At 42.4% G+C, this 27,732-nt stretch overlaps 1 protein-coding gene across 1 annotated transcript in view; it reads left to right on the forward strand.

Annotated features, from left to right (window-relative positions):
• The window catches only part of TMEM132D (transmembrane protein 132D), a 675,237-nt gene that overhangs the window by 532,226 nt on the left and 115,279 nt on the right, over positions 1-27,732 (forward strand). The window lies entirely within an intron of this gene.

Raw genomic sequence — 27,732 nt, forward strand, 5'->3', positions numbered from 1 at the left:
TCTCAAACCAATTAAATCAGAATCTGCATAGACGAGATGGAAGGCACAGCAGTAGTTGAGCTCCCCGGGTGATTGCAGTGTGCAGCCAACTTGGAGGACCAGTGCTTTTCAGCCGTGGCTGCACAAAAGAATCACCTGGGAATTCCTAAAAACGCGCTGGCCCCGGGGCCCCATCTCCAGGTTCTGAAATTCTTATCCAAGTGGTTCTGGGAGAGGTGCAGGCATTGACATTTGTTCAGAAAAATTACAATTTCAACCAAGTTTGAGAACCTGGGGTCTAAATCAGTCACGAACATCCCTTTGCACTTGGCAAATGATAGATTTGGGACTGGGCATTTGACCTTCTTCTGAGTAATGTGGCCTGAAGGAAATTTTCTGAGCATTTCAGAGAAAAGTTCAGGGCAGTCAAACACCGTTGTGCAGGACAGGAGGTAGTCATAGCCTGAGGCAGATCCTCCTGGAAGGGGAGGTGGTTTTCTCTAACATACATATAAAAATACTCTTTGTTCACCAAATCGTGACAGCTGGCTGTGAGCTGGGTCTGCTCGGAGGAGGCACCTTCTCTGGCTCATGCAGAGGGGCCGCATGTGCTAGCTGCCACTCTGGAATAATTTGCTCTCAGCAAAGGGCAGATTCAAGGGAGGAAACATGATTCTGCAAAGATGTGTGCCAGGAGCTGCAGCAGCCACAGTGAGACCGAGGCGGACTATGAAAGGTGGCCAGGAGAGCAATAAAAGGCACCTAGGTTCTTGAAGATGTTGTTACCACACTGAATTAACTAGCTATGCACCCTCTTAACCACGCACAACTGTATGCTGTGCGAAAAAATTAATAATACAACCCAACTGGTAGACGTTGGTCTGGAATTCATCCTTTCTAATGACAGGAATCGGAGTTAGTCTAGTAAGGCCTTTACAGTGCAATGATCTTATAAAATGATCAAACTTCTGGTTAATGATGGTGTGAGATTTTACTTTTAGAAAACAAGTATAAAAGAAAATTCTCAACTATTTCAATGGAAATAGTTGGAAAACAACCAAATTTAGACATCACCTGGAGATTTTATGCCTGAGACTCTTCTCTTCCTTAAATAAGAAGGGCAACAGGCTTTGACCTTTTGGGCTTGTGTCTTCCCAGCCCCCTCCCCCAGAATGGATGGTGAGAACCATACCTTTATCAGCCAGAGTGGCAAAGTCATGTGGGATGGAAGGGCAAAACCCCTCCCCTTTACCAGCTGAGGGTGTTAGCCTGTCAACCATCGTAACCTAACCGATGTATTAAAAACACTCCATTGGACCACAACGGAATACACACCTTTCCGTGTGCACATGGGGCATTCACCAAACAAACAATACCCTTGGCCATTAAGTCAGTCTCAGGACATAAAAAGGATTCCAATCCTGCAAAACATATTCTCACTGACATTGGAATTAAACTAGAAATCAGTAACCAAAAGAAATCTGGGGAATCCCCCAAACTTGATGGCAAACTTCTAAATAACCAATGGGTCAAAGAGGAAACTAAAAAGGATATTGAAAATATCTTGAACAGAATGAAAATTACAACACAATATGTCAGAATTTATGGGATGCAGCAAAAACAGACCTTAAAGGGAGATGTATAGCATATACAAAAATTAACTCAAAATAACTCATAGACCTAAATGTAAAACCTAAAATTACAAAACTTCTGGAAGAAATCATGGGAGAAAATCTTCGTGACTTTGGGTTAGGCAACAATTTGTTATATAAAACACCAGAAGCATGATTCAAAAAATTAAAAAAAAAAAAAGATAACTTGGACATCGCCAAAATTAAGAACTTTTTCTTTTTGAAATACAGTTAAGAAATGAAAAGACAAGCCACAGACTGGCAGAAAATGTCTACACATCATATATATATGATAAAGGGCTTGTATCCAGAATATATAAAGAACTCCCAAACTCAATAATAAGATAAAAAAGAACCCAGGTTAAAAAATATATATAGGGAAGAGATTTAAGCAGCCACTTCCTCAAAGAAGATATAGGTATGGTAAGTAAACACATGTAAAGATATTCCACATCATTAGTCATTAGAGAAATGCAAATTAAAATATTGCAATCAGAATGGCTAAAATTTAAGACTGAGTATATTAGGTGTAAGAAAGGATGTAGAAGAACTCTCATAAATTGCTAGTGGGAATATAAAATAACATGACCAGTTTGAAAAAGAATTTGACAGTTTCTTAAGAAGTTGAACACCTACTGTGTAATGCAGCCATTCCTTTCATGGGTATTTATTTCAGAGAAGTGAAAGTGTATATTTATACAAAGACCTGTATAAGTATGTTTATAACCTCTTTCTTCATAATAGCCAAAACCTGAAAACAGCCTAAATGCCCATCAACAGGTGAGCAATAGACAGGTTGTGGAATATCCACACAGTGGAATATTACTCAGCCATAAAAAGAATGGATTATTGATATGCACAATGACATGGAAGAATCTCAAAATACGTAAGTGAAAGAAAGCAGCCAAAAAAGAGTACCTGCTGAATGGTACCATTTATTTAAAAATCTAGCAGATGTAAACTAATCTATAATGACAGAAAACAAATCAGCGGTGGCCTGGGAATGGGTGGGACGGTGGGGAGAGGTGTGATGCCATGGAGGAGCAGGAGGTAAAGGTCACCAGGGATCACTAGGAAATTTTTGAAGTTGACAGGTATGCTCATTAGCTTGATTGTAATGATGGTTTCATTGACATATACATATAAAACTGAAATTCTGCACTTTAAATATGTGCAATTTGTCAGTTATACTCCAATAAAGCTGTTTAATAAAACAAAAGTTAAAAAATTACCAATCTTATACAATCTCTTTCAGAAAGTAGAGGAGGGAAATTTTCACAATTTATTTCAAGAGGCCAGGATTATTCTGATGCCACAGCCACAGAAAAGCTGTTACCAATATCCCTTATGGACAGAGATGCAAAAATTCTTCACAAAATATAAACAAATCTTATCAAGCAATATAGTCAAAGGATAATAGACCAGGACCAGTTAACATTTCTTCCAGGAATGCAAGATATTTTTAACATCTGAAAAATCAGTTTAATATATCTTATAATATAATAAAGGAGAATACCCACCAGGATCTTCTAAATAAACACAGAGAAAGCATTTGACAAATCCAATACCCATTCCTGATAAAAAAAAAAAGTGTTCCTCAAACTCAAAATAGAATGAAACTTCCTTAACCTAATGAAGAGCACATCTACAACAAATAATATAGCTAATATCATAGTTAATGGTGAAATACTGAATGTTTTTACCCTAAGATTGTGAATAAGGAAAAGATCTTAGTTTCCACCACTTCCATTCAAGACTGAACTGGAGGTCCTAGCCAGTACTCTTAAAAAAAGAAAAATTATTAAATAAAAGTTATACAGACTGTAGAGAAAGAAGTAAAGCTATCTGTATTCATGGACACTATGATCTTGTAGGTAGAAAATCCTAAATTATCTACTAAAAATCTGCTAGAACTAATAAGTGAATTTAGCAGGAGAACAGCATTTGATGCTATCATGTAAAGAACAGTTATATTTCTATATATTATCAACAAACAATCCAAAAAATTAAATTTAAAACATTTCACTCACAGTAGCATCGCGATGTAAAGAGACTTAAGAATAAATTTACAAAATTTATGAAAGAACCCATAAACTAAAAACCATGAAACATCTCTGAGAGAAATTAAGACCCCCATAGAGAGATATACCATGTTCATGGATTGAAAGACTTGATATGGCTAAGATTACAATTCTCCCCACAGTAATCGATAGATTCAACACAATCCCTAACAAAATCCAAGTAAAACTTTCTGAGAAGATTGATAAGCTGGTTCTAAGATTTATATGAAAATGCAAAGAACCTAGAATAGCAAAAAAAAAAATTTTAATAAAGAAAACAATGCTGGGTGACTCATGCTACCTGATTATAAGTCCTACTATAAAGGTCAGTTATGAAGAGAGCATGTATTACATAGGATAGACATAGAGATCAATGGAGCAGAATAAAGAAAACAGAAATAGATCTGCGCATATAGGGCCAATTAATTTTTGACAAAGGTGATAAAATAATAATGGAGAAAGAAATTATTTTCAACAAATGGTACTAGCCCTATTATAAAATGGGCAAAAGATATGAAAAGACATGTCTCTGAAGAGGAAATACAAATGGCTAAAAAGCACATGAAAAAATGTTCATCTTTGCTAATTATTAGGGAGATGCAAATCAAGACCACGAGATATCATCTCACACTAATAAAAATGGCTGCCATTAAGCAAACGTGAAACTACAAATGCTGGAGATGATGTGGAGAAATTGGAACTCTTATTCATTATTGGTGGAACTATATAATGGTTCAGCCACTATGGAAGACAGTTTGCTGGTTCATCAGAAAACTAGGTATTGAGTTACCCTACCATCCAGCAATTTCACTTCCCGGTATTTCCCCAGAGGACCTGAAAGCAGTGACACGAACAGATGTTTGCATACCAATGTTCATAGTATAATTGTTCACAATGGCCAAGAGATGGAAACAACCTAAATGTCCTACGTCTGGTGAGTGGATAAATAAACAGTGGTACATACATACTATGCAGCAGTGAATGGAATACCATGCAGCAGTGAGAAGGAACAAAGTCATGAAGCATATGACAACATGGATGAACCTTGAGGATATGATGTTGAGTGAAATAAGTCAGATACAAAAGGAGAGATACTGTATGTTACCACAAATGTGAACTTTGTGAAAAACGTAAAACAAATGTCTTATATTGTACAATGTAGGGGACCTAGCGATAGACAGTAGTGAAGGGGAAATGATAATCTAATAAGAACAGATAAGATATTGAAGGTAATCTTAATGATATGGGAATGCTCAGGAATGACTATGGTTCATTAATTTTCTTGGGGTATGTAGGAGCATATTGAAAGCAGTGTAGTTATTTTAGGATATATTTTTCTTATTCCTTTGTGTGGTTTTTTTTGTCTGAATTTTTTTTTAATTTTTTGATAAAGTTTTTAACAAAAAAAAAAAAACCACGATACTAGAACAATTGGATATTCTTATGCCCCGCAAAAAATACTCAACCCTTACGTTATACCATGGGCTTAAAAAAAAATTCAAATGGATCATATATAAATGTAAGCCCTCAAACAATAAAACTTCCTGAATAGAATGTAGGAGGAAATGTTTGTGAGCTTGGATTAAAAATAAAAAAGCCACACTGTTTGAATCAGAACTTCATGAAAGTAGATATAGAATTGGCAAATAAGCATATAAAAAGATGTTCAACAACGTTAGTCATTAGGGAATTTCCTGTTAAATTGAAAATGAGATACCGCTCCATACCCACTAAAAGGACTAAAATTGAAAAAGTTGATAATATCAAGTGTTGGAAAGAATGTGGAGAAACTGGAACCCTCTTCCTTCACTGGTGGGAATTTAGATGGTACAGCCATGTTGGAAAGCAATTGTATATTTTAAAAGTTAAACCTACACTTCCATATGACAAAGCAATTCCACCCTTAAAAAATGAAAACATATATCAACACCTAAGAGTTAATAGTGAATGTTCAACTCGGCATCATTCATAATAGCCAAAACAAGGCCCAACCCTATCTGAGAGTCTATAAAGATTCCATTCACTAAGTTTATTCTTCAGAAACTTGACTTCTTCAGAGAACTCCTATGCCAGCTAAGTCCCAAAACCCAGAGGCAACAGGCTCTTCAAGAACATCAGCCAATTGCATCCCCTTTTCCCATAATGTCAACACCCCTTTTCAACACAAACAAGTTAGGGTGGTCACTGCCTAGACACCCCTGAAGATCGGGAAAGTGATTAAACTAGAGGAAGGGGTAGAAACAGACAAGATGGAATTTAACAAAGGATGATGAATACTGAATCTCTATATAATTTTCTTTTTCTTAGTTGCTAGAGTGTTAGAATGGCTGGAAGGAAAGAATTGAAATGGTGGAAATGTAACCCATTCATCCTTTGAAATTTGTTCTATAGCTGCTTGTTGAATTGTAATTTGAAAGCTATCACCTTTTTGTATATATGTTAGATTTCACAATAAGGAAATAACTGAAGCTATGGTACTGTAACTCATAACAACTTTGGAAATTTCCTGTATAACTACTTGCTAAATCATAGTTTGAAAGATATTACCTTTTTGTATATATATTTCACAATAAGGAAATAACTGAAACTGTGGAACTGTGGCCTATAATATTCTTTGAAATTTGCTCTCTACTTTCAATAATTAAATTCATAGTCTACAACAAAAAATGATTAAAAAAAAAAAGAACAAACTACTGATACACACAGCCTCATAGATGACTCTCAAAAACATCGTGCTAAGTGAAAGCAAGTAGTCACAAAAAACTACATACTGTATGATTCCACATATGTGAAATTTCTAGGAGACGCAAAATCTTAGTGACAGAAAACCTGGAGCAGAAATTGGGAGCAAGGATTGACTTCAAAGAAGGAACTTTTGGGGGTGATAGAAGTGTTTTAAAACTGGATTGTGGTGATGATTTCACAATGGTATAAATTTCCTAAAACTCACTAAACTTCACATTTAAATGGGTAGATTTTATTGCATGCAAATTATACCTAAATAAAGCAGTTATAAAATAACGTGGCAATGTTCTGTTCTCAAAGATGGAGTGAAATGACAATAAATTCAAATTTTAATTCAACTGGGATTTTTATTATAGCTATGCAGTAAAGATCACCATGTTGCTCTTAATGAAGTGTTCCAAAAATGGCTTAAATACACATTTAATGTACATCTAATGAGAATCTTTGGCCAACTAATTATTAAGCATGTTTAATGGAGTTTAACAATTGCATATGAGCTGCATAGCATTTCCATATAGATTTATCCTTATCAAAATACTTTTAAGATAATGGATTTCACCCACATAGATTGCCTTTGTGAATAAAAATCATTATATTCATTGACAATAAAAGTACTTATATTCCTATCAGTTATTAAAAAACTATTCAGTTAGCGTATATAATTCACTACTATTCGGCATTTTTATGGATTTATGATTCTGTTGTGCCTTCAATATTTTAAAGGGATTTAGACAAAATAGGAAATTTCATGAAGTGAACTTCATTTTGGAAAAGAAGCAAGAAAAAATATTGGTTTTATTTTGGGTGCAGGTGAGAACAAGCCTTCAGGTCATTATAAATAAAATTTGGGAGAAATGTAGATTTTTTTTCAGGGCACATGCTTTGAAAGCCAGAGTTCAAGCCAAAATTTATTTTCTTGAGCACAGAATGGGCATTAACATAAATTCTCTTGGATGCAATCTGAAAGGTGAGCTATTTAACATGGCTGCAGAGCCGCCGAGGGAGCGGGCCGTCATCCTCCGCTCGCATGTTCTTTCTGAGGATGTTACCACAAAACCAAGCACATCTCTTCATATTCGATTCTCCGATTCCACATTTTCAAACCTCTCTATATATGTAAACAACCAGAGCACTTTCTACCTGCCTTTTCCCTTATTTTAATTCCCATTCATTGATTTCTTAGCGTCCTTTCTGAATTGCATTAAAGAAGCTATGAAGGTGCATTTCTTAAGCATTATTATCTTTTCTGCAATCACTTTTTTTTTTTTTTTTTTTTTTTTACCTTTTTTTCCTTTTTAAATCAACTGTATGGAAAAAAAAATTTAAAAACAAAAAAAGAAAAACATACAATAAAAGAACATTTCAAAGAGACCATAACAAAGGAGTAAGAAAAAGACAACTAACCTAAGATAACTGCTTTACTTCCAACCTGTTCCTACTTTACCCCAAGAAAGTTACATAATATAGCAACATTTCTGTGAACTTGTTCCTACTGTATCCATCAGAAATTAACAGACCATAGTCATTCCTGGGCATCCCCAGAACATTAAATAGCATATCTGTTCTTCTTGGATTACTGTTCCCCCTTCCTTAATCGCTCTATATTGCTAGTTCCCCTACATTCTACAGTATAAACCATTTGTTTTACATTTTTCAAAGTTCACATTAGTGGTAGCATATAATATTTCTCTTTCTGTGCCTGGCTTATTTCGCTCAGCATTATGTCTTCAGGGTTCATCCATGTTGTCATATGTTTCACGAGATCGTTCCTTCTTACTGCCGCGTAGTATTCCATCGTGTGTATATACCACATTTTATTTATCCACTCATCTGTTGAAGGACATTTGGGTTGTTTCCATCTCTTGGCAATTGTGAATAATGCTGCTATAAACATTAGCGTGCAGATATCTGTTCGTGTCACTGCTTTCCGATCTTCCGGGTATATACCGAAAAGTGCAATCGCTGGATCGAATGGTAACTTTATTTCTAGTTTTCTAAAGAAGTGCCAGACTGACTTCCAGAGTGGCTGAACCATTATACAGTCCCACCAACAATGAATAAGAGTTCCAATTTCTCCACATCCCCTCCAGCATTTGTAGTTTCCTGTTTGTTTAATGGCAGCCATTCTAATCGGTGTTAGGTGGTATCTCATTGTGGTCTTAATTTGCATCTCTCTAATAGCTAGTGAAGCTGAACATTTTTTCATGTGTTTCTTGGCCATTTGTATTTCCTCTTCAGAGAACTGTCTTTTCATATCTTTTGCCCATTTTATAATTGGGCTGTCTGTACTATTGTCACTGAGTTGTAGGATTTGTTTATATATGCAAGATATCAGTCTTTTGTCACATACATAGTTTCCAAAAATTTTTTCCCATTGAGTTCTCTGCCTCTTTACCTTTTTGAGAAATTCCTTTGAGGTACAGAAACTTCTAAGCTTGAGGAGTTCCCATTTATCTATTTTTCTCTTTTGTTGCTTGTGCTTTGGGTGTAAAGTCTAGGAAGTGGCCACCTAATACAAGGTCTTGAAGATGTTTTCCTACATTATCTTCTAGGAGTTTTATGGTACTTTCTTTTATATTGAGATCTTTGGTCCATTTTGAGTTAATTTTTGTGTAGGGTGTGAGGTAGGGGTCCTCTTTCATTCTTTTGGATATGGATATCCAACTCTCCCAGCCCCATTTGTTGAATAGACCATTATGACTCAGTTCAGTGACTTTGGGGGCCTTATCAAAGATCAGTCGGCCATAGATCTGAGGGTCTATCTCTGAATTCTCAATTCAATTCCATTGATCTATATGTCTATCTTTGTGCCAGTACCATGCTGTTTTGACAACTGTGGCTTTATAATAAGCTTCAAAGTCAGGGAGTGTAAGTCCTCCCACTTCGTTTTTCTTTTTTAGAGTGTCTTTAGCAATTCGAGGCATCTTCCCTTTCCAAATAAATTTGATAACTAGCTTTTCCAAGTCTGCAAAGTAGGTTGTTGGAATTTTGGTTGGGATTGCATTGAATCTGTAGATGAGTTTGGGTAGAATTGACATCTTAATGACATTTAGCCTTCCTATCCATGAACATGGAATATTTTTCCATCTTTTAAGGTCCACTTTTATTTCTTTTAGTAGAGTTACGTAGTTTTCTTTGTATAGGTCTTTTACATCTTTGGTTAAGTTTATTCCTAGGTACTTGATTTTTTTAGTTGCTATTGAAAATGGTATCTTTTTCTTGAGTGTCTCTTCAGTTTGTTCATTTCTAGCATATAGAAACATTACTGACTTATGTGCATTAATCTTGTATCCCGCTACTTTGCTAAATTTGTTTATTAGCTCTAGTAGCTGTATTGTCGATTTCTCAGGGTTTTCCAGATATAAGATCATATCATCTGCAAACAATGACAGTTTTACTTCTTCTTTTCCAATTTGGATGCCTTTTATTTCTTTGTCTTGCCGGATTGCCCTGGCTAGCACTTCCAGCACAATGTTGAATAACAGTGGTGACAGCGGACATCCTTGTCTTATTCCTGATCTTAGAGGGAAGGCTTTCAGTCTCTCACCATTGAGTACTATGCTGGCTGTGGGTTTTTCATATATGCTCTTTATCATATTGAGGAAGTTTCATTCAATTCCTACCTTTTGAAGTGTTTTTATCAAAAAGGGATGTTGGATTTTGTCAAATGCTTTTTCAGCATCTATTGAGATGATCAATTGATTTTTCCCCTTTGAATTTTTAATGTGTTGTAATACATTGATTGATTTTCTTATGTTGAACCATCCTTGCATGCCTGGAATGAACCCCACTTGGTCATGGTGTATGATTTTTTTAATGTGTCTTTGGATTCGATTGGCAAGTATTTTGTTGAGGATTTTTGCATCTATATTCATTAGGGAGATTGGCCGGTAGATTTCCTTTTTTGTAGCATCTTTGCCTGGTTTTGGTATTAGATTGATGTCAGCTTCATAAAATGAGTTAGGTAGTGTTCCATTTTCTTCAATGTTTTGAAGGAGTTTGAGTAAGATTGGTGTCAGTTCTTTCTGGAAAGTTTGGTAGAATTCCCCTGTGAAGCCATCTGGCCCTGGGCATTTATTTGTGGGAAGATTTTTGATGACTGATTGGATCTCTTTGCTTGTGATGGGTTGATTGAGGTCTTCTATTTCTTCTCTGGTCAGTCTAGGTTGTTCATATGTTTCCAGGAAATTGTCCATTTCCTCTACATTATCCAGTTTGTTGCCATACAGTTGTTCATAGTATCCTCTTATAATTTTTTTAATTTCTTCAGGATCTGCAGTTATGTCACCTTTTTCATTCATTATTTTGTTTATATGGGTCTTCTCTCTTTTTGATTTTGTCAGTCTAGCTAGGGGCTTGTCAATCTTGTTGATCTTCTCAAAGAACCAACTTTTGGTGATATTTATCCTCTCTATTGTTTTTTTGTTCTCTATGTCATTTATTTCTGCTTTAATCCTTGTTATTTCTTTTCTTCTACTTGGTTTAGGATTGGTTTGCTGTTCATTTTCTAGCTTCTTCAGTTGATCCATTAGTTCTTTGATTTTGGCTCTTTCTTCCTTTTTAATATATGCATTTAGTGCTATAAATTTCCCCCTCAGCACTGCTTTTGCTGCATCCCATAGGTTTTGGTATGTTGTGTTTTCGTTTTCATTCGTCTCTATATATTTAGCAATTTCTCTTGCTATTTCTTCTTTAACCCACTGATTGTTTAGGAGTGTGTTGTTTAACCTCCAGGTATTTGTGAATTTTCGAAGTTCTGCAATCACTTTTTATGAATTATTCTAAATGACCAAACTCCTAAAATCCTATTTTGCCACAGGTCTAGAAACGTTTACATTTCAAAACCTGTGTTTATGCATTTGTCCAAGTCCATGGATCAGGAAAATGGCATCATCTTCACAGCCCTTATTAAAGACTTGGTTTAAAAGTCATGATATACTTTCCTTCCAAAAAATTGACCAGATTGTGATTTTAAAAAATGGATACTTCACGGTTTTTATTTTATCTCACTGACCTTCTAAAGCATAGAGACCCAATCATGTAAAACAATAATAATATTAAAACAGTACCCTAAAACATACAGTGCAGTATTATTCAGTGCTAAAAAGAAATGAGCCGGAAGCAAGGGAAGGACAGGAAGGAACCTTAAATTTGAGCATGCTGGGAAGGGAAAGAAGCCTGTCGAAAAGGCTCAGTACTGTGGGATCCCAACCGGATGACATTCTGGAAATGGCAAAACTGCGGGAACCGTAAAGAGCTGAGTGGTGCCTGGGGTTCAGAGGGAGCGGGGACGCATGACAGGGTGCAGCCCAGGGGGTTAGGACAGGGTAGCTGCTCTGCGTGACGCCGAGCTGGGGGTGCCTGACCCTCGTCAAAGCCCACAGGCCGCACGAGGCAGTGAGGAGCCTAATGCGAACTGTGGACTCTGGTTCCTAGTAAGGTATCAATATGGGATCATCCCTTTGTTACACGTGTCCCACCCCATGTTAACAAGATAGGAAATATGGGGATGGGGTTGGGAGAGAGGCTACGTGGGAACTATCTATTCTTTCTGCTCAGTTTTTCTGTAAACCTGAAAGTACTCTAAAAATTAGTCTATTTTTAAAATAAGTAAACAAATATAAAAATGAGGTAATTTCCAATTTTAAGGTCCATGAACAGAAAAAAGAGGCATTGTTATGGGAAGTGAATGGGGGAGTAGTTGTGAGCTGCAGGCCTGGGGCCAACATGGATCTCAGGTGTCAGGGAAGCCCGCGGTGGGCGATGACACGAGTGGGAGCCACACGCTGAGCTCGGCACCGGCACTCGGCCTCTCTCCAGTCGGGCTGGAGCGTCTGGACCAGAACGCTGTCGGACATGCGAGTTCAAGCTTACACGGTGCGTCCTGGGTTTAGCTCTGTGCTCAGCGTCCTTCCCTTGCTTCTGGCTTCACTTTGTGATGCCTCCACCCTCTCTTAATATTCCTCAAACGCTGAGGAGTAAATCTTGCTAACACCATAGTCTGCCAGTCTGCCCTCTCTTTTGAGTGTTCTGTCTTAGGTTGTGTGTGAGTGTGTGTATGAGAGAGTGTATGTGAGTATTTGTGAGTGTGGACATGTGTGAATGTGGGAGGACAGATTTTAAACCTCCCAAGTCCAGGCTGCAAACCAAAATGATTATGTGAGACTCTGAGTGTGAGATCCAGGCCCCAGAACTGTTTAATCTCCCCAAGTGATCCCAGTGAGCAGCTAGGCTTGAGAACCACTGGGTTAGCATCACTCGTGAAGATACGAAACTGCTGAGGCCTGGGCCTCCCGCCACTTGAGGGCCCCACTCCCCAGGTGAGCCCAGGCACCAGTGTTTTGTTAGAGCTCCTGCAAATTATGCTCTGTGGCCTTGATCGAGAACCACTCCCCTGGACCCAACCTCAGGTGCCCCTGGGACTTAGGAAGACAAGATGGTTCGGCTCACATGTTCCTGTTTTGTCATGTAATATTAAGCTGTTGCCACAGGTAGGTCCCAGCCTGCTGATTTAGAGCAATCCTGCGGCCCGGGTGGAGATCAGACTCTTGACCTTGGGCTCGTCAACACCACACTCTGACCGGCTAAACTCAGCAGCAGCAGATGCTTTGTTGACTGCACGCCGGCTGGAACTCTCCTGCCGAGTCCAGGAGCTGAATAATGAAGCAGTGATGGGGATTCAAGGCTATGGTGGCTTGGAGGTCTCAGCCAGTGGAGCAGCAGCCCTTGATGTTCTTGCTCTGAGCCCCCAAAGTCTGAGGAAGTTTGGCCGCTTTGGACGTGCAATTCGTTTTTCACTTTGAGTGTTATGAATTGCAATGAGATTGTTCAGTTCTAGCCAGTGAACGTGGAACCTAGAGACATCTACAAGGAGCTACCTATGATACGTTTGCTCTCAACATGGAACAAAATATCAAAGAGAATATAGCTGTCATGCAAATTATCTGTTGAAAATGGAAATTGATTTATAGGGACTTCAACACTGATCCAAGGAATACTCGTTAAGCCCTGCCTGAGTGTGAGGATGCAATGACAAGCAACAAAATCCCCCTGCCCTCCTGCAGCTAACTTCCTCATGTGGTCAAACAGGCAGTAAATCCAGTAACAAACAAAAAAAAATGTTATTTCTGAGAGTGGCAAGTACTATAGAGTAAATCAACGAGACAGATGATTCAGAGGCTTTTTCATTTACCCTGACTCCATCAAACAGTGGCCTCATTTAAGGAGATAGTGATGGAGGTGAGCGAAGGGATGGGTTTTACACTAGCTCCTTCCTGGAGACAATTGCTAACAAGATTTTCCAGTGACCCAGATGTGGGGGTTGCTGTGAGCAAAAGAGAACCATGAGGGGCAACGCCTGAGGTTTCGACTTGAGCCACCACGTGGCTGAGGGGCCTGTTACCAACCTTGGGACCCTGCAAGAGGAACAGGGTTGAGGGATGATCTGAGAGTCCTCACCTGAACCCAAAGAGTTTAAGCCCTCCAAGTGGAGGCATCAAGCACGCCATCAAGTATATGAGTCTGGAGCTCATGGGAGAGGTCAGAGCTCAAGATTTAAATTTGGAAGTCATCAGAGTACAGACAGCCCGGGGCAGGATGAGATCGCCTCCTGGGCTTCAGTCCTCCACGGGAACACGGTAATGTGGTAATGTGGCAAGGGCAAGTCGGGTGCCCCAAACCCACTGAAACAGAACTGCTTTGCTGCAGCATAAATTTCTCTTTAAAGTCAGACAGTTTGGAGAAAGATCACTGTCCATGAGCTTGGCCACAGAATTTCATTTTGAAAGGAGGTCTAGGATCATTTTCATTTTCCCCAAGCCCCCATGGCCCTCATCTGTCTCGCTCTCCATGTGGCCTGTGGACAGCCCAACTGGCCAGCCAGCCCGTGCATCACAGACCCGTGGACCTATGGAGCCAGAAGGGACTGAATAATATGATGCTTCAGCTGGGGGTGCAACAAGAGCACTGATCCTTACCTTCCAAAGGCCCCGCACCCCCAAGAAAGGGCAGGCCACCTGAAAAGCTTTTCCAGGGCCAGTCAGAGGGCGTCGGAGCCTAAGTCTCTGTGTGGATAACTATGGCCAATTCAGAATCCCAGGTTCACTTTTCCCTGCCTTCCCTCTGCCCAATTATTGTGGGCTCAAGACATGCAAATTTATTTTTACATTAGCTGAAAAAAAAACATAATTAAGAAGTTGTCTGCTGAAGGGAACACAAAATGCATAATGTATGCCAAAGCCAAATTGCAAATGACTTTTGGACTGTGTGCTAGTTGAGATTAGCCATACCCGGCTTCCTCGTTAACAGAGATAATCAGGACTCGGTGCCAAACCCCTTCAGTGAGTCTCACTGAAACCCCTGTAGCTTGCAGATCTTCAAACTCTTCCGGATCACTTTGCAGGCCCCCCGGAGTGTTAAGGTTCTGAATAAGACCCACTTTGGAGGCAGCCCTTTTAGTCAAAAGAAGTCTGGGAGCTGCCCTTTGATGTTTATTAATTTTGCATGTCCTTTCCGTACCAATTGAATTAATTCCTTAGTTTCATGTACCATAAAACTGATAGGCTTCTCTCAACCTAGGGAAAACTCTGTTGCCTTTGACAATTTGACATGCATTTTTCTGTAGTGATATATAAAAGGGCTGGCAGCCCTTTTAGTTAAAGGCTAAAGGCAAAAACTCCCCCAGTTTCAAAGAGCAGATACTTTGTGATATTGAGAGGACTCTGTCAGCAGACATAAATTAAATATTCATGCTGAGTTTTCATGGAATTGCTGTTTGGAGGCTATAAAGGAAGTATAAGTTTGTTATAAGAACTATTGTCAACGTCCATGGCTGTCAACCTTTGATAAATGTTTCGTATACTTAGCAGCATCGTTGTCATATTGTCAGACTGTTCTTATCAGGGAGGGCAATGAATCACTGGATTTAGTATTTCTGACACAAAGAGTTGCTTCCTCAAAAAAATAAGTGAAGCTGAGAGCTTGCTTGCCTTATGTCCTTTATGTTTCCTGTGGATTTGAGCTCTAGCTGTTAGGATCTGGCACTGCCTACCCCCTGACCTGCTGAGTTACCCACATGCTGCCAGCCTCTGAACCAGGGAGCCCAAAGGCAGAGGCCTCTTGGGGCCAGGTGGGTAGTGCAAAGGGGAAGTGGGTTTTGGTGAAATGGAGCGAGAACTCGTGTCTTCTCTTAGGAGAGGCCAGCACCATGCCACTGAAAGATGCCCCAGCATTGCCTAAACGATTTTTCAAGGCAGACCAGGAACCCAGATTTTTGTATATCTCCCAATTTTTAAATATCGTGTTCAGTTAAAAAGAGTGAAATCCATATAGTCCAAGCAAAACATCTGTGGGCCGGATTCAGTCTGCAAAATCCCAGTTCACAAACTGATTTGACAGCATCCGATGAACTGAGTTTTTCAAAGTGGAAGGCATTAAAACTTGAAGCCTTGAGCAAAGAGGTGAAACCTTCAGCCCACACGAGGAGCATGGACTCCCCGTCATTCCTCCCAGCTGCTAAAGACACCTCCGATGCTCAGTGTGGAAGTTGAACACCAGTCCTGGTCTGAAAACTGTAGGTCCACGGTGGATTTCCCAGGGGGAACATCCGTGCCCTTTTAGCCGCTCTTTCCTCCTATGAGGGCTTTGACATGCTCCCCACCCCATGTGTTGTCACCATCTAGCCAGTGTTGCCTGGCCAAGGATTAAAAGAACAAAAATTAAGAAAATCCGTTGTTTAAATCTGTCATTTTGTACCCTTTCTCCAGTGCTGGGATCTTGGCTCGCCCAGCCTGCCTCAGCCTCACACTTAGAATCAGGCACATGTTGCGTTTTCCTCTGTGCCTTGGAAATTCCACTTTAGAACATTAATCTTAAGGATAAAATTGGCTTCAAGTCTTTAGCTCATTAAGATGCCTTTGTTTCACTAATCAAAAGGGGGATATCTCACCTGTTATGTGGGGACCAAAGGTTAATGTGTCTTAATACAAAACAACTAAACACATGGGATTTATAGACTTAATAAAGGACTTTTGGAGAAACTTCCACTGGATTCCATTCTTTTATATGCAAGACCTGTTTTCTTAATGGATCCGAAGAAGTTCTTGTTATTATTATCATTTGACATCTACTATAGTAGTTAATGTAATAAATTAAAATCCATGCTCAACCACATCCTTGAAGATGTCAAGAATACCTGGTCAATAGATTTAGCAGCTTAGTAAATTTAAACATTGGCAGGGATGCAGTTTTAGGTTCTCTCTGAAGCTATAAATTCCTCCTTGAGGGGATTTCAGTAATGCTATCTAATCAGCTTAAGGAATTAATTAAACAGCTGTCACTTAGCTTCTTAATTCTGAAACTTGATGCTAAATAAGATTTGAAATTAGTTATGCAACACTAAGAAGAGTGTTTGTGATGCCAGGAGATTTCTTCAGATGACCCAGGATAAAAAAGACCTTCTTCCAGCCATCTGGGGTTGTGGGATGACCCCAAGAAATGAATTGGGGTCCTGGGAAAATACCTCACTGGTGAGTTTTAGCAACAAATAGGCAAGAGTTTGAAGCTCCCCCTTTTTTGTCCAAAAGAGGCTTCACTGTTAGAGATGATTATTATCCACTAGAATAGAAGCCATGTTATGGCGCCCACAGGTCAGTGCAATCTGCAGATGTGTTTTATTCAGCCTTCACAGTGCTTTTCACAAGATATGAGCCAGATATAAAAATCAGGAGATTTCACCTACAAATACCAATTTTCAGCTTCTCTTGAAAATCAAAAACTGTGCAAATCTGAGTCTACCTTCCTACCATGCCACAATTAGCTGGAGCAAAAATCGCTTGCTTTCAATTAGGCGTGAGGCCCCTGGTTCACCAGCTACTGATACCTTCCTGGTCCCAGGTGGAAATGAGAGTTCAATACCAATTTCCCAGGACATCATCCTGGCCAAGGTGTGGTGCCACTGTAAACAGGGGCAGACTGTCTGAGAATTGTGCTGGCCCTTAAGATGCCTTGTGAGTCCCCACCTGGAGGCTTTGAAAACACCTGTTTGGAAGGTGGAAACAAGTAGACATGCTGAATGTTAGAGGAAAGATTTTATGGCCCTGTAGCCCTGCCTAGATGTCTCTCCTAGAAATAAACCGGATGTGGATTTCCATGAAGAATGAAGCAGAGAGGGATTGGTTGTCACAAAGCCAAGCACTCATGCTTTTACATTTCACTTGAATTTGTATTGCAAGCCAACCATGCAGCTGGCACATTGGCACATGTGGCGAGGAGCTTCCCGCACATGGCAGTGGCGTCCCATCCGATGGGAAAACAGTTCTAAAGTGAATGCACGATGTGAAAATAGCCAGTAGCCAATATCATCCTTGAAAACTCCCCAAACCACCCATAAGATGCAGTCTACGAAACTCGGAATCTCCGTGTTCTCCTTCAGCATTGAAACACATCGCTGTTCCTTGACTGAGCACCAGGTGAAGTTGTTGGCTTGTGTCTAGGGGTCCTGCACAGGAAGAAGATGTGCTTTTCGTACTAAAGGAACCATCCGCGCAGTGCGGTGCTCAGGCCGTGAGCAGCTGTGAAAGGCTGTGCGCGCTGAGGGGCGGAGGGACAGCGCATTCCGCAGCCCGCCCTGCTTCCTCCCTCCCTCCCCAGTTCACTCCCTCCTTCCCTCTCTCTCTCTCTCCTCCCTCCCTCCCTGCCTTCTCCTTCCCTCCCTCCCTGCCTTCTCCTTCCCTCCTTCCCATCTTCATTCCCTTCCTCCTTCCCTCCCTCCTTCCTTCTCTCCCTCTCTCTCATTTTCCCCTTTGTTCCCTTCCTCTCCCTCTCTCCCTCTGTCCCTCTCCCTCTTTCTCCCTTGCTTTTTCCTCTTGCCAAGAGTATATTGAATTCATATCTTTGCATGTATGATGATACTAATAATAACTAACATTTATTGTAAATTAATATTGCCCAGAACTATCTTAACTCTTTGCAAGCATTAGCTCATTTATCTGTCCTAAGAACTCTCTGTGGCGGAGACTATTTGCAACCCTGTTTTCCAGATGATAAAAATGTGGGGCCAAACCCATGCAATTAGGGAGTAGCGAAGTGGGGCTTGGAGCGAGGCAGCCTGGACTCCTGGCCTGGGCACTCAGCACGTGCAGCAGGCCCCACTGTGGGCCACGGAACCCCTTCAAGGTGAGGACACTGGGGCCTCCTGAGCTGACGTATCTTGGCCAAAGTCACGTAACACTGTGTAAAGCCAGGTTTCAGAGCCTCCAAACTGGACTCCTCTTTGTCTTCTGCTCCCAGGATGGTAGTCATGGCTAGAAGAAGGCTTAGAAAGAGGAAGAGAGGACGGTGATGACAGTAGCTAACCTTTGATTTTGCTTAGCCCGTGCCCCTCATGCTTCAGAGGGCTTTTCACACCCTCAGGCCTCCCAGCAACCCAAAGACACGGAAACTCCCATCCCTGTTTTTCAGATGGGGAAACGGGCACCGTGCAGTTGACAAATTTGCCTGGAATCAAAGGACTAGCAAGTATAGAAACTGGGGTTCAAAGCAGGCTGTCGGGCTCCAGAGCCAGCGCCCTTTAGACTCCGTCCATATTTATTTAATCTGATATCTGTAATATATTTGAACCAACATGCACACTGGTCATTTCCACTTGGGGAGATTAAGAAAGTGGAACATCTGAGTTGGGCCTTAAGCTCACTATTTGAGTTTTTTTTAAATAGCAGTCCCCAAAGGAGCAATAAAGTATGGTTTTAAAACATGTCTACACTCCATTTTCCAGGGTAGTTCTATTACACAAAGCTCGTTTGTTCCACAGGGCCCTGTACACAGCAGAGTACACACTGCTGCTGGTATGAAGAAAATCAGTGATTTTCCACCTCCTTCTGCATTTTTAAAATTTCTCTCATTCTTTGGTGTGTATATTTATTAAAACACATTCTACAGCTGGTAAAGGAAAAATCTCCAAATTACTTCTAGGCAGTAGGCCAGGGATATATATCAGTTCAAACAGAAGGAAAGAAGGTTCCAATGGAGAGATTCCCCAGGAAAACTGAGAGGTTGACAACCATCAAGGTTGTGATAAAGCCAAGTGGTAAAAGGATTGGGAAGAGAAAGATGGTTAGTAGCTCTCGGATATGCAAAATATGATCAAATGAAGGCCATGGACTCCCAGCACACTGTTTCGCTCCACGGCACTGGCTCCCAATGGAGGGTGATTCTGGCTGCCGAGGACATCTGGCGGGGTCTGCAGTCTGTCAGTTGTCACATCGGGGAGGGGGTGCTGCTGGCATCTGGTGGAAGATAGAGCCCAGGGATGCTGCTAAACATCCCACCATGCCCGGAACAGCCCGGGAGCAAAGAATTATCCCTCCCAGGAGGTCAGTGGCCTCGAGGCTGAGAAAGCTGCTCTGCAGTGAACAGTGCTGCCTAACAGATGCGTTCCTGTTTTCAGCTTTGAGATTTAACCTTTGCACAAAACATGGAGACAATCACACTTCAGTGGAGATGTTATCAACCTTGAGAGTATGGAAGGGAAAGTTAGAAACGAGACTCGTTGGCAGGTTAATGTGGGAGAAAAGAGCTGAAAAGGACTTTAAGCCCTAATAGTCTCGTCTTACAGAGTGGAAGGGCTTATCAGTCATCTCCTGCCACATGAGAAACCACCAAAGCATGTGGCATAAAACACTGAAGTCATTTTTTATTTGTTCTGTCATGGCTCAGGGGGTGACACGTCTCAGCCAGGTGGCTCCTGCTCAAGATCTCTGGAGAAAGTGCAGCCAAATGGAGGATGGGGGTCCTCCCCAAGGCCTCCTCGTGTATTTGCCTGGTGGGGGGATGCCGGTTATCTGCTGGGACCCTCGACTGCTGAAGTGCAGGTGGCCTCTCCACGTGGCCCGGGCATCTTCACAGCCTGGCGGCCGCGCTCCAAGAGCATCCCCAGAGAAGCAGGTGGCAGCTGCGTCACCCTCTGTGACATGACCCAGCCCCAGAATTCACACAGAACCACTTCCACTGTACTCTAACGTCCAGATGTGAGTCACCAAGGCCGGCCTTGCTGAAGGGAGGAAGGCCAGAGAATCTGCAGACATGTTTGTAAACCACAGGGATCGAGGCATCATCTCTTTTTTTCTTAACTGGTAATTGCAGTAACGTATCTACAACTCAAAAATTCCCATCTTAACCACTTTCAACTGTACAATTCAGTGGTGTTAATTAAATTCACAATATTGTGCTACCATCACCAACATCCAGTGCCCAAATACCTCAAACATAAATTCTATGTCCAGTAAGTAATACCTCCTGTTTCCCCACTCTCTCCCCCAGACCCTGATAACATGTAATCCACTTTCTGTCTCTATGAATTTTCTTATTCTGGGTTTTTCATATAAAGAGATCATAACAATATTTACCCTTTCGTGTCTTGCTTATCTCACTGAATGCGATGTCTTCAAGGCTCATCCATATTGTTGTGTGTATCAGGACTTCATTCCTTTTTACGGCTGGCAAATCTTCCGTTGTGTGGCTAGACCACATTTTGTTTAACCGCTGATCTGTTGATGAACACTGGGTTGTTCCACCTTTTGGAACTGTGCATAGTGCTGCGATGAACATTGGTGTGCAGATATAACACATTATCACTTAATTAGAAGTATTTGCATTTAAAATATAAATAAAACCAATAGAGAAATCAAAATAGGAATATAATTATATTGCCTGAGAAAGTAGAATGCAGTGAGAGATAAAATTCCTTCTATCATATGAGAAAACCAGTAGATAATGTCTAAAGCTGCTGTATCAGAAAGCATAATATAGCATTTTATTTACAGTTGTGGGGAAAATCCATCATAAAAAAAAGAAGAGTGGTTACCTGTTGGGGCCAAAATAGGAGTAGAGAAGGGTGGGATGGCCTTACATGGCATTTTATTATAAACCCTTTTACAAGCATAGTATTTTAACAATGATCTTATATTACCTTGATAAGAATTTTAAGTTCATTTGAAAAAGAAAAGGAAAAAAAAGCGCCATGGATTTGGCTTGTGTCTCAGTGCTTTGAGAAGCCAGCCTAACCGGCAGAAGGCAGGAGCACATCACCAGCCTAACACAGGCCTGGCTGTATGCACCTTCTGCTTCCCCGCGGGTGGCGGAGTCATCTTATTTTACCTGGTGTGGCTGCTAAATGCAATAATTCTCCATACCATGCTACAGCCATTAAGCCCAGATACTTAGAAAGCAGAGTGGTTTATAAATTTGTTTGCAGTGCAGGTGCCAAAGTGACTGATGCTCTCACTTGTTAGAAGCTGCACACGGGTTATTTATAGCCACACAGCATTATTGCTAATGAAATATAGTATTTTGGTCATCAGATGGCTCTTCTGTTTAATGTGATATAAATGAAAAACTCACAGCCCATCATCCTTGCAATGTTTGCTGTTTATTTGGGGGTGGGGGAGGGGGCACTGAAATAACAGAGCTTGGCCAAATAAGCAAGAGACAAAGGCAGGATGAGGAATCATTGTTTTATTTATTAGGGTACTGATCTTTGTTGGGAAATGAATTGAAAAGATTTAAGAAATTAACCACAGTTAAGAAAACACATCCGGGTAGAGCACTGCTGCCGAAGGATGTCAGTTGTCCGTGGTGACGCAGGCTGGGTCTGGCCAAGCTCCTTAGGACTGAGATCATCGCACTTGTCTGGGTGACGGAGCGCCAGCCACCAGCTTGTGCAGGAAATGTTGAGTTTTCCTATCTGTGCAATCTAGTGTGGCTTGTGGGATAGTCCAGAATTCATTGAATAATTTTGTTGTTCTTGCAGCTAAAGGTGGAAAGTGTTGCTGTGGATTAGTCAGGACAGAATAGGTTATATTGCAGTAACAAGTAGCTCCAAACTCTCGCTGCCTTAAGACATGAAAATTGTATTTACTTCCTACTTTACACGGGTCGGTAGGATGCTCTCCTCCACACAGTCCTGCAGATAACAGTACCTTGTGGCTGCTCTACCTGGAACGTGCAGCCTCCTCAGTTGCCATGGCAGATGATAAGAAAAAATTGAAACTTGAGCGTGGATGCATTACTGCCTCGGCCGAGAACTACCAACCGCCTCTCCCCTCCCCTTTCAGTGGCTAGACTTATTCACCTTTCCAAGGAACTGGGAAATATGGAGAAGCAAATGGCCTGTTTGCTGAGCCTGCCTTTCTCTGCCGTAAGCTGGAGGGCATCTTGCAGGGCACACACCAGGGTCCAGCCCAAATGATCAGGCATCCCTGCTGATGGGTCAGTACCCACGCCATGTGTCTTTTTCATATTTTAAATATCGCCCCTGGATATACTATCTTAGAGTGAGGGGTGGGGCATCATTTTCATAGCTGATTTGGGCCTCTGTCTTTAAGCAGGGAATTTATTTTGCCTTGAAACTTAAATTTGCTCCTATCATATCCCTTTGACATTTGATCTTTTAGAATTTAGTTTGTTATGGAAAAGAATATTATCAGGGACCAATCCTTTGAGTCACTGGGAGATGGCATAGAGAGTAGAAGGGTAAATAAAACCAACATTGTAAGATTTTAATTTGAAAGAGATGATAGAATATGCCTTTTTGTGCTTTAACATTAGGAAAATGCCAGAATGTATAATGTTACTATATGGATTGGAAAACTTATCATTTGTAGGTTCTCAGAAGATACCCCCACCACATGTAAACTCCCCACGGTGTAAATCTTATCTTCTCGACGCAAATTCCCAAAACCTGCTTTACTCGGCCTCTTTTGAGAGACAGCGAAGTGTCCATGAGGGTGCAGGCTTCACAGTCAGTCCCCAAGTGGGTGCCCCTGTGTGGGGAAGGGGACCTGCAGGTGGGGGAGAACATGAGTGGGGCCTCCGCTGTGCTGGCCCAGCTGTGGCAGAGGCAGGGCGGTCTGGAACCAGCTGCTTGAACTGGCAGAAGCAGCAGCTCCTCGGTGGAGCCCTCCCCATGGTCCAGGCCACCATCTGGGGCTGGAAGGTTTCTTCAGCCCTGTCAGCAAGGCAGTGCTGTGCCTGTTTCCCTGACAAACCCTTTTCTGCTTAAGTCCACTAATGTGGATTCTGTCATCTGCAACCGAGAGCTCTGGTTTATGCACTATTTCTTTAACATATCATCTCCAAGATATTTTGAAGAATGGGTAAATGTGGGAAATGGAGTGCGTATTTTAGAAAACAAATATTAGCTACACAGGAAGTTGCCTAAGTCTCAGGAAGAGAATAAGAATGTTGTAAATTGTCAGTGAATCTCTGCTGTGCTCCCAGAGTTAGCTCCCGAGATGGTGTCAGTCCTGTCTGTGCAGAGCCTTGATCCCGGGTGTGTGATTCTTCTACCCTTGATGGACTGTGGGAACATCGCCCAGTCTGTGTCCTTAGTTCAACGGAGCATTTAAAAGTGAGCTGTCAGCCCCTCCCGGATTGTAAGTGCATGAGTGAAGCAGCATGACTTCCAAAACCTGCTGCTTAAATTAGTGCAGGTGCTGCCCACGTCTCCAGGCAAATGAGCACAGCCAGGTGTGTTCCTTTAAAAAGTCAGTAAAGTGCTTGTCTGGTACATTCTTGTGGGAAATTCTGCCCGCCACATTGGAGCAACTTTATCCAAGCTCGGTCCGTTTCTGGAATGGATGTCTCCAGCACCCTCGTTGCCCTCCTCTGCCCTCCACTGGGGTGGGCAGTCCCAGCAGGGTCACACACACCTTTCTCTGATACTCCAGGCCACTTTCCACCTTCAGCCGCTGGGCTTCTGAGACATCAAATACTGAGTTTCCTCCCCGGTGGTGAGGGTGGCACCACATTGTCGATGCATATAACTCCACTGAAGTGTATATTTGAAGTGGTTAAAATGGGAAATTGTAGATTATATAAATGTTACCAGAGTAAAAATTAAAAAAAAAAAACACAACTGTACAGCACAGTAAACCCTAATGTAAAATACAGACTACAGTTATAGTATAATTATAATAATATTGGTTCATCAATTGTAACAAAATACCCCACTAATGCAAAGTGTTAATAATAGGGAAAACTGCGGGTGTGAGGGAATGTATATGGAACTCTGTACTTTCTGCACGATTTTTCTGTAAACCTACAACTTCTCTAATAATGTTTTTTAAGGCAAGTCATCCCTAAAGGGGCCATGGTAAGGTTGGAAGCACAGAAGTTGGTTTTCTTTTTTCTCGTTATTGATAATACTGCAATTTAAATTGATAGTTTCAGCCTAAGACCAATAGGAAGCAATGAGGATCCCCCGCTTCCGCATTGCATCACTCAGGATTGCATTTTGCTATGCATAGCTGAACACAGGAAACAATGGCTTAAAATAAACAAGAGCTTAGTTTTCCCTTGAAATGTGTTTGGAGGCAGCAGTTAGCGTGAGGCTGCACCAAGCATCCACACCATTCCTCGTTTTCACTCGGTCATCGTTCTCTTCTGTTCATTCAGCCAGCACACGAGAGAGCACCATTCTCAACTCTCTGCGAGGCCACGGAACTCTTAGGGCACGTGGTGGTCTTATCCCCAGTGTGCGGCGGAGAGAACTAGGCCTTGAGAGTGAAGCCACCTGACCGGAATCACCCAGGCAGCCGCTGGGTGAGAGACTTTTCTGCCTTAAAACCTCAGGGGCCGTCCCCAGTCGTGCCGGGAGCTGACGCAGAAGTTCCCCAGCTCCCTCCGCCCTTCCGTGGAATTATTCTTGGGTGTGAATTTTGCACCATTTCCCTGCAGGAAAACATATGGAAATATATTCTATACATACATACAGAGAGAGACTATAGAATATATTTCATAATACATTTCAGTGCCTGAAGATTAAGCTTCCAGAATCCGCTGTGGTTGCTGGCTTAGCTCCATGCTTTCTTGGCTACCTCCCCTTCCCTGTATCTCTTCCCTGCTCCCTGACTGAAGTTTCCTACCCCTTCCAAATAAATTACCCTCGAATCCTGTCCTGGGATTTATTCCCAGGGGGCACAAACCAAGACGGGGGCATTATTTCTCCAGTTATTTTCCCCTGCAGTAGATGACAGTGAGTCAGGTCCAAAGAAGAGGAGCTGGGCGCTCTGACGTGGCTGTCGGCGCCTCGGAGCTGCAGGGCAGCTGCTCCTCTGATCTCCACCCGCTCCTAGGCCTCTGAGAGCCTGAGGCTCTGCCCCGGTGCTGTCCCAGGCCTGGCAGCGCCTTCCCAGAGAGCGCAGGATGTCCAGGGGGCCGGAGGGGTGTGCGGAGAGGCCAGTCAGGACCACGATTAGCTGAAGGGAGCGAGGCAGCGCCACGGGGAACGCAGCCATGCAGACGGTGGGCACGCTTCCGAGGGTTTCATGGGGGCCAGCGGTCAGAGGAGTCCTAGATCACAACCCAAGGAGAGGCCATGCAGGCGCTTCCGCCACCAAACGGAAATCTCCATTGTCCTCTTCTTACCTGAAGACTTCTGGGATTCCCTCCACACAGCTCTCACCTCTTGCAAAAAGCCAATTCAGGCAGGGGAGAAGATTCCTGATTTAAAAAAAAAAAAAAATGGAAATTCACCGAGAAGGCAGGGAAATACCGAGCCCGAGAGCCGACACTCATCCCACCGGGGTCCTGGTTGGCAGAACGCTGCGTCTATTCGGAGGGTGAGAAGACTCCCCAGACATATGGACTCACAGCTGCTCCTCCGATATTCTCGGCGCCGCTTCTCATCATGCTAGGCTGAGTGTGTGAGCGCCTTAAAGGCCCTTTTGGCTTTCACTGTTGGTACAGGGACACCCCTTAGGTTTCCGCCATCTATGGGCAAGCGTGCTGTCCCTGAAACCGGTGGTGAAAGTGATGACACTGGGCAGTAAAGAGAATTTCTCCCCTCCTCTGCAAAGCGTGACCATACATGCCCTTTAGAGCAGAAAGATCTGTGTGCTTTTTCCTTCCCAGGGACAGCAGGGAGTATCAGCACATTCTGAGGTTGCCCCTTCATTTCTTTTACTATGTTGTTACCCAAAATAAAATCAGATTGGGCTGGGCATTCACAGAGGAAAAAGTGTGCACGTAGGCAGTGGGGCATTTGGAGGCCCTCCTTGCTCAGACAGTTGAAGGCATGGTCTTTGAAATTCAGGAACATTCCAAATGGAGTCTTGTCTTGTAGAATTAAAATAATGGAAAAAAAAAATTAGTGTCATATCCAAAGGCTACATGAAATGAGTGAGTTATAAGATGAGCCTGGTACTATAAAGGAAACCTAAGATCTTATTTAGGAAATATCAAGTTAGCATAAGGAGAATGGTTATGTAATTTGGGGTGATAAACATCTATTTCTCCTGCTGGCGTGCGGCTCACAGGCATTTAAATTCCACATGGCAATGAAGTTAACAGGGGTCTGCACAAGCCCATCTCTAAAAGTGGTATAAAGCCTCCCAACCAGATCCCAGCTCCCATCCAGACTTTTTGTGGTTCTATCAAGAATTGGCCTGTTTGGTTTAAACCTAGAGGAGAAATTCAGCAGTGTGCTAAAAGATGCCTTAGGGACACAGTTGGCACATGGTGCATTGGAAACTGGAATTGAAAAAAGACCATCCTGGGCTACGACTGGTGACTCTTGAGCCCCAGGATGGGTGCCAAGCGGGGTCTGCCTGGACCGAGACGCCTCCCCTGTGGGGTGGCTGAGCCCCTCCCACCCCACGAGCTCGGTCCGCAGGCCACGGGCCTCTGAGTAGTGGCTCAGGGTTCCTTGGGCACAAGCCAGAGCCTGCCAGGCCCTTTAAAGCCCAGACCTGCTCCGACAGCCCCCTACTCTTCTCTACTGGTTAACCAGGAGGGGAAACAGCCCCTGCTGACGGGAGGACCTCTGACAAATCTGTCTTTCGTCCGCCACACGCAAGTCTTTACATTAGTTTTCATCATGTGAAGCATGGAGAAACTGCACACAAAGCCCTGGATCTCCCACCTTATCTCCACAGACTGGGTCTGGCAACACTGAGCCCACATTCTGGGGCAAAGCTGAGTGAATCTGGGCAGGGTCTTTACGTTTAGACGGCCTCCAGGCAGACACGGTCTCCAGGCCCGATTCCATCTCCTGTGTGCACCTCCAGGCCGCATGGGGAGCTGCGTCCCCTGGGCAGAGCCTCCCGGCCTCACCTTCCCCTGAAGCAGCAGCCACGACGGGAGCGGGAGAGGCTGGTGCCAAGCCTGGGCCGGGGGGTTCCGAGTCCAGCTCAGGCGTCCTGGTCCTCAGGACTTGGAGTTTTCCATCCAAGAAAATGGGCTCAAATGATCCCCTGAGCCTCTGCCACTTGAAAAGCCTCCAGAGTTTTATCTCCATACCTGAGGGCAGGTGTGGGCGCACC

Source organism: Choloepus didactylus, chromosome 23 (genome assembly GCF_015220235.1).
Source record: "Choloepus didactylus isolate mChoDid1 chromosome 23, mChoDid1.pri, whole genome shotgun sequence".
Taxonomy (NCBI): domain Eukaryota; kingdom Metazoa; phylum Chordata; class Mammalia; order Pilosa; family Megalonychidae; genus Choloepus; species Choloepus didactylus.